At 33.5% G+C, this 15269-nt stretch overlaps 1 non-coding gene across 1 annotated transcript; it reads left to right on the top strand.

Annotated features, from left to right (window-relative positions):
- Window positions 1-4545: 4545 nt before the first annotated feature.
- Window positions 4546-4618, top strand: TRNAA-AGC (transfer RNA alanine (anticodon AGC)). Its single transcript has one exon. It is a non-coding gene; the product is annotated as a tRNA-Ala (tRNA).
- The last annotated feature ends 10651 nt before the right edge of the window (window positions 4619-15269 follow it).

The following is a 15269-nucleotide window of genomic DNA, read 5'->3' as shown; positions in this document are numbered from 1 at the left end:
TTGTTTTGGGTCGTGGTGTTCATGTAGTGGCAATAAAGTTTTTGTTGAGGTTGGCACACTTGAGCTCCCCTTTTCAAATACAACAATGGCAGCAAGTGTAGATTCATCATGGCTAAGATTCTTTCTCAACTGTACTATCGTCATCATTTTCACCCCTCTTGGTTGATGGATGTTTGTCTGAATGATCGTTGGGTTAGACTCCGTTACTACTAGGCATTTTTCTAGGGGCATGTACATGACTTTATGTTCTATCAGGATGTCAATCCCTGACTATTTTGGCTCTAGAAGGTTGGATATGAAGGCTGACTATTTATAGTAAAAATCTGATAGAGATATATATACTAAATAATTATATATATGAGGCGGTTACATGTAGTGAAGCTATATATAATAAACTGAAATCATATGTATACCCATTAGTCAGTGCTTCCTAAATGTACATTTCTCATTCTCCATATCCTCTCTTTGCATACCAGAAGTCATTAATACAAAACCATTAGTCAATATTTCTTCTTATATTTTCTCTATCACGTTCTTTGTGTTCATTTAGATCAAGTGTGTGCATTGTTGTGTGATTCTAATAACTTGTATCAGAGCGAGGAGAGATTCACCACGATATGTGAAGATGGAAAGTTCAAAGACTGGAATTGAAAAGTTTGATGGATTCGATATCAGTTTCTAGAAGATGCAGATTGAAGATTATCTGTACGAGAAAGATATTCAGGAACCCATTTTGGGGGTGAAGCTGGATACCATGACCACGGAGGAGTGGAAGCTCAAGGATTGTCACGCCGTAGGGTTAATCTGGTTGACGCTGTCAGGAAACCAAAGAAAGTGCGATTGGAAATGGTCCATACAGACGTTGGGACCATCTCCAGTTTCTTCATTTCTAGTACCAAAATTTCATGGATTAGAGGTCTCGCCCTTGCAACGACAACTCTTTGTTTTCATAAGGCTAGTCAGATATCTCATGACCACTCTTTTCCTCCTCACCATATCTAGACAATATAACGTTGATCCAGTATTGTCTTATATAGTTAACGTTCACTCTTTAATGTCCGAGGACATTTTATAACTACCACGAAAATCAAAACATACAATAAATTCATACAAGTTTTACAACATATCATATACTGCTTACTTGGTCGCGGAGAGACGTGTCATCGAGCTGAGTCATAGAGATATACGACTCTTTATCCTAAGAAAAAATCGATATAATTTAAAATCTGGCTGATACCAATCTGCCACCACCCAACTTTTAAGGGATCAAAACTCAAATAGAAACTAAAATTGAGAGTGAAAACAAATAAAAATAAAAGTAAATTAATATAAAATAAGAAAATGTTGTAAAATTAAAATGAGATTGAGAAAACAACACAACATTAAATGAAACTAAGGTGCATTCAATACAACTTTATTTTCTTGTCATACGAGGCAAAATAGAAAAATTAAATCAAACAAACTAATGAACTGAACCGAATCAATCCAACCAAAATTGATTAGTTTGTTTCTTTTGTTGGGTTGTTGGGTTGTTGGTTTATTTGATAACCCTTGTATATTATAACGATTCAACTTTTTGTTTTATAGCCTACTAAGAGAAATATATATTTAAGTAGAAGCTAAAAATATTTGGTGTTCAAGAAAAGGCATTTGGTTTAGTGGTATGATTCTCACTTGGGGTGCAAGAGGTTTTGAGTTCAATTCTTGAAATGTCCCTATGTCTAAATCTTTTCTTATCTAAGAACTTCATATTTGAAATCAACCTAACTTCATATTCGACATTTTACACTTACCATCATGCTCTTAATACTCATAGTCTTTCTTAACATCTCATCCCAAGGCTTTATTCTCCAAGACAAATTCTACATCCAAGGTATTCTCCAAGACAAATTCTACATCCAAGGACTTCACGTGTTTCCTGCAATACGACCTTAATACCTAGGCCTAAGGCTTCATACATACGTTTCAAGTGGTATAACAAGGGCATTAGGCTTCATACATACGTTTCAAGTGGTATAACAAGGGCATTAGGCTTCATACATACGTTTCAAGTGGTATAACAAGGGCATTTGGTCTAGTGCTATGAAAGTTCGATTCTCAAAATGCCCCTTCAAGAGATTGTAGTATGAAAGACATTTACCAAGTAAATAAATACATTAAAATAACACAAGTGACACATATGTAAACTATGTTATTAATATTTTATTCTATTACATCTTTCCTTATTTATGAAATAATGATCGGAGATATTTTTCATTTTCCCAATTACTGATGACGGGAGGTTTACGATTTTTTAATGTAAGAATCGTGGGGATGTAGCTCAGATGGTAGAGCGCTCGCTTCCGATGTGGAAAGTACGGAGATCGATACCTTGCATCTCCAAATGAATCGATCACTAATATATTATTTCTTTTCAATTTTTTCTTATTTACGACATAATGAGCAGGGATAGTTTTTCATGTCACTATTATTGATGACGAGACGTTTAGGATTTTGTGACGTGAGAATCGTGGGGATGTAGCTCAAATGGTAGACCGCTTGCTTTGCATGCGAGAGGTACGGGGATAGATACCACGCATCTCTGAAATAAAACTATCTATTATTAAATATATTATTGAAAATTATTTCTTTTCAAATTTTCCTTATTCATGACAGGTTGAGTAGCGATATTTCTTCATTTTCACTATTATTGATGATGAAAAATTTAGGGTTTTGTGATGCAAGAATTGTGGGGATGTAGCTGCGCTTAGCATAAGAGAGGTACGACTTAGCATACGAGAGGTACGAGGATCGATACCTCGCATCTCCAAAAGAAACTATTTATTATTAATATTTTATTTCTATTAAATATTTCCTTATTTATGACATAATATGCAGAGATACTTTTTCATTTTCACAATTATTGATGAAGGGACGTTTTGGGTTTTCTGATGTAAGAATCATAGGGATGTAGTTCAAATGGTAAAGCGTTCATTTCCCATGTGGAAAGTACGGGGATCAATACCTTGCATCTCCAGTTGAATCGATTACTAAATATATTATTTCTTTTCAATTTTTTCTTATTTAGGACATAATGAGCTCGGATAATTTTTCATTTTCACTATTACTGATGACGAGATGTTTAGGACTTTGTGACATAAGAATTGTGGGGATATAGCTTAGATGGTAGAGCACTCGCTTTGCATGCGAGAGGTATGGGGATTGATACCCTGCATCTCTAGATTTAAATGGTAGAGCACTCGCTTTGCATGCGAGAGGTATGGGGATTGATACCCTGCATCTCTAGATTTTCTTCATTTTCACTATTATTGATGATGAGAATTTGAGGGTTTTATGATGCAACAATTGTGGGGATGTAGCTTATGATGGGAAATACGTTATTAATATTTTACTTCTATTCAACCTTTCCTTATTTATGACATAATTAACGGAGATATTTTTTCATTTTCACTGGAATTGATGACGGGACATTTAGGGTTTTTTGATATAAGTATTGTGGGAATGTAGCTTAGATGGTAGATTGCTTGCTTAGCATGCAAGAGGTACGGGGATCGGATCGATACCCCATATCTCCAAAAGAAACTATTCGTTATTACTATTTTATTTCTATTCAATTTTTCCTTATTTATGACATAATGAATAGCGTTATTTTTTTATTTTCACTATTATTGATGACGAGATGTTTAGGATTTTGTGACGTAAGAATCTTGAGGATATAGCTTAGATGGTAGAGCGTTTGCATCCCATGTGAGAATTACTGGGATCGATACCATGCATCAACAAAGGAAACGATTACTAAATATATTAGTTCAATTAAAATTTTCCATATTAATGACATAATGAGCGGGGATAGTTTTCATTTTCAATATCATTGATGACGGGAAGTTTAGAGTTTTTTTTATGTAAAATGTAAAATCGTGGGATTGTAGCATGCGAGAGATACGGGGATCGATACCTAGCATATTCAAAAGAAACTATTCATTATTACTATTTTATTTCTATTCAATATTTCCTTATTTATGACATAATGAGTAGCGATATTTTTCATTTTCACTATTATTCATGACGAGACGTTTAGGGTTTTGTGACGTAAAAATTGTGGAGATGTAGCTTAGATGGTAGAGTGCTCGCTTTGCATGCGAGTCGTACGGGGATTGATAACCCGCATCTCCAAAAGAAAGTATTTAATTTGTTATTATATTTTTTTCATTTTCACAATTATCGATCCCCCGCATCACCAATCCAAACTATTTGTTATTAATATTTTGATTTTTTTTTTATTTTCACTATTATTGATGATGGGACATTTAGGGTTTATGATGTAAAAATCATGGGGATGTAGCTCAGATAGTAGAGCGCTCGATTAATACCCGAGAGGTACGGGGATCGATGATACCCTGCACCTCCCAAAATAGGACTATCTATTATTAAATATATTATTTCTTTTAAATTTTTCCTTATTCATGACATGTTGGGTAGCAATATTTCTTCATTTTCACTATTATTGATGACGGGAAATTCAGGGTTTTGTGATGCAAAAATTGTGGGGATGTAGCTCAGATGGTAGAGCGCTCACTTAGCATGCGAGAGGTACGGGGATCGATACCCCGCATCTCCAAAAGAGAGAAATTATTTTCTTAAGTATGAGTTAATTTAACATGTTATGTATCCGTGGGTACGAGAGAAAAAGAAAAGATACTTATATAAGGATTATTATATCATTATGGCTATGCCATTTTTATAGATAAAAGAGAGTAATGTCCCACAAGGACATATAGAGAGAGGACTTATTGTAAGTAAAGAACGCATCTCCAAAAGAGAGAAATTATTTTCTTAAGTATGAGTTAATTTAACATGTTATGTATCCGTGGGTACGAGAGAAAAAGAAAAGATACTTATATAAGGATTATTATATCATTATGGCTATGCCATTTTTATAGATAAAAGAGAGTAATGTCCCACAAGGACATATAGAGAGAGGACTTATTGTAAGTAAAGAAAGCAATCTAGTAGTTATACTGCTACTTGTGAAGAGGGAATTTGATGAATTCGTCAAAAGATAAGAGCTTATAGGATGAAGATAAGAGCTTATAGGATGGCGGTAGATGCATATGACGGAACTTCTTCACAATTGCAATATCTGACCAATGAATATTATTGTCATTTATAGCTTCTATCACAATACTATAAAATTTGGGGTCAAGGCCTATATGGGACTGAAAAGATCATTCACCACACGCTTGACAATTAAATTATATCTATCACCTTTGAAATTTTACACGGCAAACCTTCCAATAGCTTGCACTTCTTCATCATTGAAATCCTTAATTGGAACAAGATTTTAAGGCAAATCTTCTCCACGACTCACTTTTGAACACTTTTATAGATAGTTTCAACAAACTTACTTTGCTCGTGAATACTTTGGAGTTCAATATTTATAGTTGGAGAACACTATTCAAATTGATATGGTCGAATCTTACAACAAAGTCTAATTGAGCCTCACTCTATTAGGAGATAGCCTCGAATCAAATTCTTTAGTTTGGGCAATGGTTGCATTGTTTTAGTCAAACAACCGAGACTAGTGTATTACCAATAGTATAGACATTTTGTACGTGTATTTTCTTACATATTAACAATTGTATACAAATAATAATTAAATTTATGAGTAGAAGTTTGGATGAAGTTTTATTAAATAGGTACTTAAATTGTATATAAAAATATATAAGATTTTTATTTTTTATTTTTTTTATATACATTTAGGAGAACAAAACAAAGATTCAAGAAGAGGTCATTCCTGCCATGTTTTAATTTTTATTCTTTCTTATTTCTCGAAGATTAAAAAAAAAAAGTTATCCTCTCTCAAATATGATTCGTTATTTGATTATTTTCTCTTGAGTGAATTTTAAGTGAAACACATTGTCTACACAAGTAATTGCAAGATGCAAGCTTCACACCAAGAGGAATCAAAGTCCCAAGTATCAACGTTCTTAAGTGTCAATTTTTATTCTCCATCTCAACATAAACTTATTTTCGTGAAGATATCTATTTATAAAAGCAAAGTATCTCAGAGTCACAAAAATAAAAATGAGATATAGATACGAGACATAAATATTATACCAAATAGATATGATAACTGTAAGAATTAGATTTGATAGAGTTATTTGGATTAGATTTTATCTAGTTATTTGAATTAGATTTGATTTAGTCATTCTTCAATTGGATGAGAGATTTCTCCCGATTCTTCTGATCTTTCCAGTTTTCTTTTTTTGTTCCTAACATTTTGGTACCAGAGTCATGCCCTAAACTAGTTAAAACTAGAAGCAGCAGTCTTCTACGTGTGTCATAATAAAAGTATGTCGATGGAGAGTCCACTTGTGCAGTCTGCTGGAGGAAGGAGTCAAGGTCGTGGAAGCTTTAGAGGCATAGGAAGGGGACGAGGCAGACAAACCTTCAACAAGGCCATAGTGGAGTGCTATAACTGTCACAAGCTAGGACATTTTCAATGGGAATGTCAAAGCAATACCAGACGAGGCAGACAAACCTTCAACAAGGCCACAGTGGAGTGCTATAACTGTCACAAGCTAGGACATTTTCAATGGGAATGTCAAAGCAGGGAGAAGGAGACAAACTATGCAGAGAGTCAAGAAGAGATGTCGCTGAGGCTTACGTGAATATGAATAAGGCCAATAGAGAAGATATGTGGTTTCTTGACTCGGGATGTAGCAATCATAAGTGTGGGAAGAATGAATATTTTTCAGATTTTGATGGAAGTTTCAGAGATTCAGTGAAGCTGGGCAACAACTCAAGCATGGTTGTAACTGGAAAGGGTAATGTACTGCTAGAAGTGAATGGAATCATAATGATAATCACAGGAGTGTTCTATGTGCCAGACCTGAGGAACAATTTGTTGAGTATTGGTAAATTGCAAGCAAAGGGGTTACCTTTTTGTTTCAAAATGGAACATGCAAGGTGTTTCATCCTGAGAGAGGCTTAATCATGGAGACAAATATGTCTTTGAATCGAATGTTCGTATTGCATGCTATATCTCAGCCTGTAGTAGCTGTTCAAACTCAATTGAAACTTATGGGGAAAAGTGGTTCAAGGTCTCTGTCGTACACTCACCGCTTCAATTCCTATCGCCATAGTGAGAGAAGCATAAGGGACCCAAGTTCTTTCCCCTATCATTCCACTACCAATTCCAAGAGAAGCAGCCGTTCAAGTTCCCTCAGCCGCTAACGCAAAAGTAGGTCTTCCTCGTTATCTCCTTTCCCCAAATCGTCCAGTTCCAGTCCTAGTCGTGCATCCACTGATCGGAATCATTCCATAGAGAAGCTTAAGAAAGAGGAAGAAGAGAAGAAAAGGCGTGAAACAGAGTTGAAGAAGTTAGAAGAAGATGCAACTAGGAGGATGGAAGAACTAATTCAGAAGAATGTTGAAGAAAGGCTAAACTCTAAAGAGACTAAATTAGAAATACAGAGGCGAATAAAGGAAGGTCGCACGAAGTTGTTTGATGATGTTGATGTGCAGCTTGAGAAAGAGAAAGAAGTCGCTCTTACTGCTACAAGACAAAAAGAAAAACAAGCACGAAAAGAGAGAGAAGAGCTAGATAAAATGCTGGAAGAGAATAGAAGAAGGGTAGAAAAAGCACAGCGACGATTAGTTCTGGAGCTGCAGCGGAAGAAAGAAGAACAATATTGTGAGCTTTAGTTGATTCAGAGATAAAAAGAGGAGGCAGCTTAGAGAACTAAGCTAGATGATAAGAGTTTGAGTTATGTTTTGCTGGGAGTTAGTGAAGAGTCAAAAGCTTACAGACTCTATGATATAGAAACGGCAGATGAAAATAAAGATATAGAAGCGGCAGATGAAAATACTGCAGAGGAAAATATTTCATCTGGCTCTTTGGTTGAAGCAAGCTCTCCTAGCTCGAATAAGGCAAGGAATAAGAGACCACCAGTCTGGATGAGAAACTATGCAATAGGATAAGTTTTTTTTTTTGTAAAGAAGATGATTAAGCTCAGCCATGTTTACCCCTACTGAACCTGCAAACTTTGTAAACTTTAGAGAAGTATTGAAGAGTGAGAAATGGAGGCAAGCCAGGGATCTGGAGCAATAAACAGAAATGACACATGGGAGTTGATGAAGTTACCTGGTGTAAGTTTGGTATGAGGTCGTAGATATAAACTGATTACTATTCGTGTTCCGTTTAAGGGAGGGATTGTTAGGATTAGATTTGATTGAGTTATTTGGATTAGATTTGATCTAGTTATTTGAATTAGATTTGATTTAGTCATTCTTCAATTGGATGAGAGATTTCTCCCAATTCTTCTGATCTTACCGTTTTCTTTTTCTATTACTAACAGTAACATGTCATTCTTAAAAAAGTAGGATACCGATGTGACAATGATACATTAATTAAAAAGAATTATTTCAAAAAATTTATCAATTTTATATTAGAAATAAATTCATATAAATAAGTTTATATATTTGTATACTTAAAAAAAAGCTTAAGGTATGTTTCACTCTCAAAATATATTCAAAGTCAAGTGTCTGATACGATGGATTATAAATTTGTAATGTATCCATTGTATTAACAAGTGTTCAGTACATGCCCAACACGTGTCAGATTAGTGAAACTAAGTTATTCTCATGCTCTCTTTACACCCATTTAAAGTAGTTTGAAAACTAGCACGTCAAATATTATAATTGACTAACTACAACTTCAATTTTGTGCTTTAAGGATGGTTTTGACCCAAGAGAAATAAAATCCTTAATTTAGTACATGGTAGCAAAGATGGACATGAGAATGAGTTATTCTCATATGGAAACAGATTTAACCTTAAGTTATATCTCATATCCTCTCTTAACCAATTATTTAGTTTTATTTAGTATGTTTTAGAAAGATAGGTCCATCCATAGCAAAAAAATAAAATAAATAGAATAGATTAAATTAGCCACTAACATAATTAAAAAAAAAAAAAAAAACATAAAGGATGAATTGATTAAATTGGCTAATTGCTAACATAATTAAAAAAAAAAAAGAAACATAAAGGATGAATTGATTAAATTTGCTAATTGCTAACATAATTAAAAAAAAAAATGTAACAAACACACCGAAATAAGATTAGGAATACAAGTAAAAAAAAAAAAAAAAAAATTATTCTTGAGCTTTCTTTACATCGGTCAAAGAGTATTTGATAAGCTTTCAAAATGAAGGGTTTTCTCTTTTCTTCTTCCTTCTTTCTCCCTTTTTACGTTTATTTTTATTTTTTTTAAATAAAAAAAAGTTTAATGTGAGAATGAAGAAGTTAGAAAGGAGAAAGAAATGAATGTAATAAAACTTTTCCGTCGGTAGGAATGGAAATGGTGAATGGGTCCTTGATGATAGTCGACCGCTATACTCTTGTTTTGGATGTAAGTGATGATTATCAGCAATATGAGTTGTGTCAATACCACACCGTTATCAAGAGGAAGTAAAGTAGAGTAGAATAGATCAAGCGATCCATTTGTTGAGAGTACTGTAAGAGGCACACAATTAAGAATGTTGGATATAACTACTCTTTCACATCGGAGGGATGAGTCTCAAAGATCCAACTACAATATCAAAGAAACTTCGGGTGGTAGCGATTGCTTGCATTGGTGTCTCCGTGGTATCCCAGACACATGTAACATGATTTTTCTTGCTCAAATATAGCTTCATTTGTCTTAAAAATTCACTTTTGAGTAATCCTGGAAGGCTTCTTAATTTGTAGCCTCTGGTGAAGATGATCACTCCGAGGTGGGTTTGTTAGTGATGATGCAATTATATAATCAGGGTTTTATATCAATGATTCCATTTATATCTATAAATGAAATTTGTGGTGTATTTTTTGGAAATTCAACAATAATCATCGGTTATTTGGTTACCATTCTAAAGAAATTCAACTTTCGACCTTTTGTGAATGCTCAAAGCTACTTGCAAAGTACTGTTGATTATGATCCATAATACTCACCGCCTCGAAATTGAGGTTTGTTCATGTTTGAAAATGTGACAAACCAAAAGACAAGATGCTAATTAATATTGTTTGTGATTGTTGTTGTGAATTCTTCATCTTTAAATACAAATTTTGGTTGGCTCATGAATTTTTCCATCTTTTAAAAATATTATTTTTTTAGTTCGTGCCTAATTTCCCTATTGAATTACAATATTGCAATATTTTAAGTTACTTTTAAGATTAAAGGTCCATGAATAAAATAATTACGGCAAGTTCTTTTTATGCATCTTATTTTGATCTAGCACATAAATGCTTCCTAATTATTTTATTTTTTTTTTTTATGAATTAGGTTATGAAGATCATTTGAATTATAAACGCTTTAATTTATACAATATTTAATAACTAATCATTTTAATATTTATACTCAAAGATACTAACAAGTACTAGTAACACTAGTCACAATGACTTAAAGAATACAACTATTATCTCGAACTATAAAGAATTTAATTCCAACCTATTCTAATGGACAAACGCTTTATTAGACTCTATTGTAAGATTTCACTTCATCAATTTAAGTAGCGTTCAACTACAACTATAAATATCAAATTCTTAAGTATTCATGAACAAAATCGGCCTAACAATGTCTCTTGGAACTATTTACCAAAGGTGTTAGAATGAGTCGTGTGGAAGGGTTGCCTTTAGATGCTTTAGTACCAATTAAGGATGTCAATATCCTAGTAGTGCAGAATGCAGGAAGGTTCGTAGTTGAAAAGAATAACGAGAATAGTGGACATCGTTTCATTTACAAGCGTGTGGTGAACGGTCTGGTTGGTATGACTAGAGAACGTCGTCCTCGCAGAATTTATATTATTGTGATAGAAGTTATAAATAACGATGATATTCCTTGGTCTTTTATTACAAAGGTGCAGAACTTTTAAAGAAGTTCTCGAGTTCCTTGTTCCCAAGTAGCATACAACTACTAGAATGCTATCTCTACTTATAATAAAGCCCTCTCTCTCTCGAAATATATATGTGTGTGTTTGTGGATGTATTACTCTCTTTTATTAATGAAATATGGCATAGTCATAATGATATTATGAGTATCTTTTCTATCCCTCCCTTCCTTATCGCTATATAAAGAATATGAAGATTATAAGTAAAAGATGTACAAGTAATTTGTTACTTTTGAACTTAAAATGCTTATAATTCAATATATCTTTGTTATCAACAATAATTATCAAACGGTATATAATTTTGTCCAAGTAAGGTCGCTTCTCATTCCCGGTATGATATCATAACACAAAATCGAGCGGAAGGGTTAACGATAAAATGATAACAAAAACCCATTCGTCGAACTAACTATAAAGGAAGGGTTGGTTGGAAACCATGTCTATACTTCTTTGCTTTAATCACACGTAACTAAATATATATAAGAACAACAGAATATGGCATGCCCAGTCAAAACATAAAAAATTTCTTGCCATGTTATAGTTAATGAATATGGTATGCACAAAGATCCGATGTCACACTTCATGATTGGAGACCAATACAGTGAGCTATGGTCGTCCATAACGTCCTTTGGTCCAATTATGTCAAGCAAATGTTGTAGCAAGCAAAGAGTTTTTAATAAGTTTGCTATTGCAAAGAGCTCGGTTTAAGGCACAAATGTCTCTGATGTGAAAGGCGCACCAATTCAACGAGATTTAAGTAACCATGAATAAGACACATGATACAGCTTGTAAACAAAACGATGTCCATGACTCTTGTTATTTTCTTCCACTACAAACCTTCTAGCCTCTTGCACTTTTTTGTCATTGACATCCTTAATTGAAATTAGAATTGAAGGAAACGCTTCTCCACAACTCATTCTGGAACACTTTTGATAGATAGTTTCAACAGATTTACTTTGCCGAGGAATACTTTAAAATTCGATATTTATAGTTGAACGCTACTTAAATTGATGAAGTGAAATTTTACAACAGATGTTAATAAATCGTTTGTCTATTAGAAGAGAGCTTGGAATTAAATTCTTTATAGTTGGGATAAGGGATGTTTTAGTCAAATTAAGTATACTTTTTAGTTTTAAAATAAATTAATTTTTTAGTTTAAAATAAATTGATTTTTTAGTTTTAATTTTATTCCTAATAAATTAATTTTGATGTGGTGTTATGTATTTTAATAAAATTGTTATTAACTTAATCAACAAAAATTTGTATTTTTTTTTTTTAAATTATAAGCTAAATTAATAAAAATACCATTGAACTTTGCACTTTATCTAAAAAATACTCATAATTTTTTTAGAAGTTTCAATAATACACTTCATCTTTAAAAAAAAAAAAAAATCTATAGAAACTATTAATTTGTTTTTTAAAAAAATACGGTTGAATTTTCAAAAAAAAAAAAAAAAAAAAGCTTCAAAACTACTCTTTAACTTTCAAAAGTGTTTAAAAAAAGATAGATGGGGAGAAAATTGTGTTCATGGGAAGAAAATTGAAGGTTATTTTAGGAGAAGATTTTCAAGATTAGTATAAGATCCTCAAAACATAACAAGAAGTAATATCCTAGCTTAAGGTCGCCATTAAGAACCTACTAGTAGACTACTTACTAAGTTTTACTCACTCCATGTTTATCATTTTTTTTCAAGTAACTAAGAGTTGGTCGTGGATGAGAGTGGACTTTGGAGTGTGGGCCATGGACTAACCTCTGTTTTTAATCTAGTATTTTTTGTTCTTCTTTTAAGTCTGCTTCTTATTTTGTGTTTGTAACGAGTATGTATATGTAACACCCAAAAAATGAAGGAAATTATCTCCCATAAGAATAAGCCACTCATGAAAGACCCAATGGATAGAAAGGAAAAAAATTAAAGGATTAAGCAAGAACAAAGGACTTAGTCAAGTCACTCGTGTACCCTAACAAGTGATTTCATGGAGTTAAAGGCCTTTTGAAAACGATTGGAAACGAAAAAGTAAATCAAAAGGGCAAAAAAGTCATTTTATCAATTATAAAAAATCTCTCTATTTGTAATTCCTTATCTAGAAGGAATCTCAAGATTAAAAAAAAGGGAAAAATGATAAAAAAGCTATGAGAAATTTGTAGAAAACTTTTGGATTTTTCAAGAAAAAAAATAATAAAATATTCGGAAAGTGGTAAATTACCAAAAAACCCCTAGAAGAATGGATAATTACAGAAATGCCACTCTAATTAGAAGCAGAGCATCTACCGTGACCATCCGAGCAAAATCTTTCGAACTCAAATCTCAACCGTCGGATGTCCTCCAAAATTTGATATGATCTAGAACGAACACGCACGGATCATCACATCCAACGACTAGTATGCAAAGCCAAGGTCGAAAGGCCATGATCGGAGTTGATATCACCAAAAAATTATCCAGAAAGATCGATCTCTAAATAACGAAGATTCTGGAGCTCTCAATGTCGGTTTAAGCTCCTCCTATAAAGTCGGAAGTAGGAGCAATAATACGGAATAAAAATCGAGAAAGGTCGATCCCCCAATTGAAGGCAATAAACGTTTAGATTGTGTTTCTCCTACTTTCAGATTTCTTCCAAATTCGAGAGCAATCCTCCACCATTTCTCTTCAAACTTCTAAATAATGAATAATCTGGATCTCTGAATGTCGGTTTAAGCTCCTCCTATAAAGTCTAAAGTAGGAGCAACAATATGGAATAAGAATCGATAAAGGTCAATCCCCCAATTGAAGGCAATAGGCGTTTAGATTATGGGTCTCCTACTCTCAGATTTCTTCCAAATTCGAGAGCAATCATCCACCATTTCTCTTCAAACTTATTCCTACCGTTTCTCAACAAGATTACCCACAAGTTCTATGAAGAAATAGAGTGCTGAAAGTGCCTAGAAACCATTCCCCCAATTCAATCCGCCATTGATGAACTTCAAGAAAAACTTGAAAATCCAACCCGAGGATACATGATGACTCGTCGAGAAAGAATGATTCAATCAGTTTCTGTACCTCCAAGGAATTCTTCCATAAAAGACCACGAAGAAAAATAACCTCGAGAGCGTGCCAAATTGAAGGAAATAGGTTTCAAAATTAAATTGGGGATAAGAGTCAAAATTCCTATATACGATCTCTTTTCCTTCAGATTAAGGATTCCTCTAGCTTCAGAGGAAGAAGTTGAGTAAACTTGATGAAGGAATCCAGAGCTAAAACGTCGTAGAATAAGCTACCCACGAGATTGAAAATCTGGCGTTTCGAGTGAGTTGCATACCGAGAACGATTTCTGGAAATTAAGGCCCTACACTGAAAGACGTTCCTCCAAACCAATTCCTTTAGCCTGAAGATAGGATATGGAAGAGGTTTAATGAAGAAATAGAGCCTTGAAACCCCTAGAATCGGCTACCCAATAAGAAATCCTTTGTTTTATCTCTAGCGATAAATCAGATTTTGGATGAACTTTGGTAGCGAATATCTTAGGCTACGATCCACGAGAAGTTATCAAATAAATCCCAAGCCCTTTCTTGTAACATCCATCTTTAAGTTTCACGAAGAAATCGAGGAGAGAAACACTGTCAATGTGGCTGTACAGGCCGAGTTTCCGATGGTGGCGATGCAAAAAATGAGCATCTTATTTCTTTTCAGAGGAAGAAAACGATGATACGGCCAGTTCAATTGAACTGTCCAAGTCACCTCAAAATTTGACCTTTTCTCGGGTTTTCTCAGTAGATCTTATTTTATGAAATGTTGTATGAATCCTATGAATCCTTTTCCCGAGAGGTTATATAAGGTAATGAAGTTTGGGAGTTATTGGAAAACTTTAGTTAGCGAAACCAAGATATGGGAGAAAATGTTAGGATTCATAGGATTCATACAACATTTCATAATGAAGTTTCGGAGTTATTGGAAATCTCATGGGAAGTGGTAACACCGTTTTGTTTTAAAATGTCTTGTATTAAGAGGATATTTTGCCGTGATAATTACTTAGAATATATCTCAGATATTTAGGGAGTTGTTAGTATAGATTTGATTAACCGTATATTTTATTTATTTACCAGATTTAGTTAGATATATATTTTTTTTCTATTTTTAGGTATTAGTTGATAGTTTGTATCCTATTTAAATGTGGTAAACCTGAATGAAGATCCTACTTTCAATCCCAATTCTATTTCTATTTCTCATTCTTAACATGGTATCAGAGCACCGATCTTGGTGTTCTTAAATATCAAAATTTCCTTTATGGCGGAATCAGCCAAATCCAGCTTCAAAATTTCGGATGTTGATTTAACACATCCGTACTATATTCATCAATCTGATCCGCCAGGATA

The sequence above is a fragment of the Cucurbita pepo genome, chromosome 10 (genome assembly GCF_057944985.1).
Source record: "Cucurbita pepo subsp. pepo isolate OVF chromosome 10, ASM5794498v1, whole genome shotgun sequence".
NCBI lineage: Eukaryota > Viridiplantae > Streptophyta > Magnoliopsida > Cucurbitales > Cucurbitaceae > Cucurbita > Cucurbita pepo.
The sequence above is the reverse complement of the archived record's forward strand: the minus strand, read 5'-3'. Positions and strand labels throughout refer to the sequence as shown.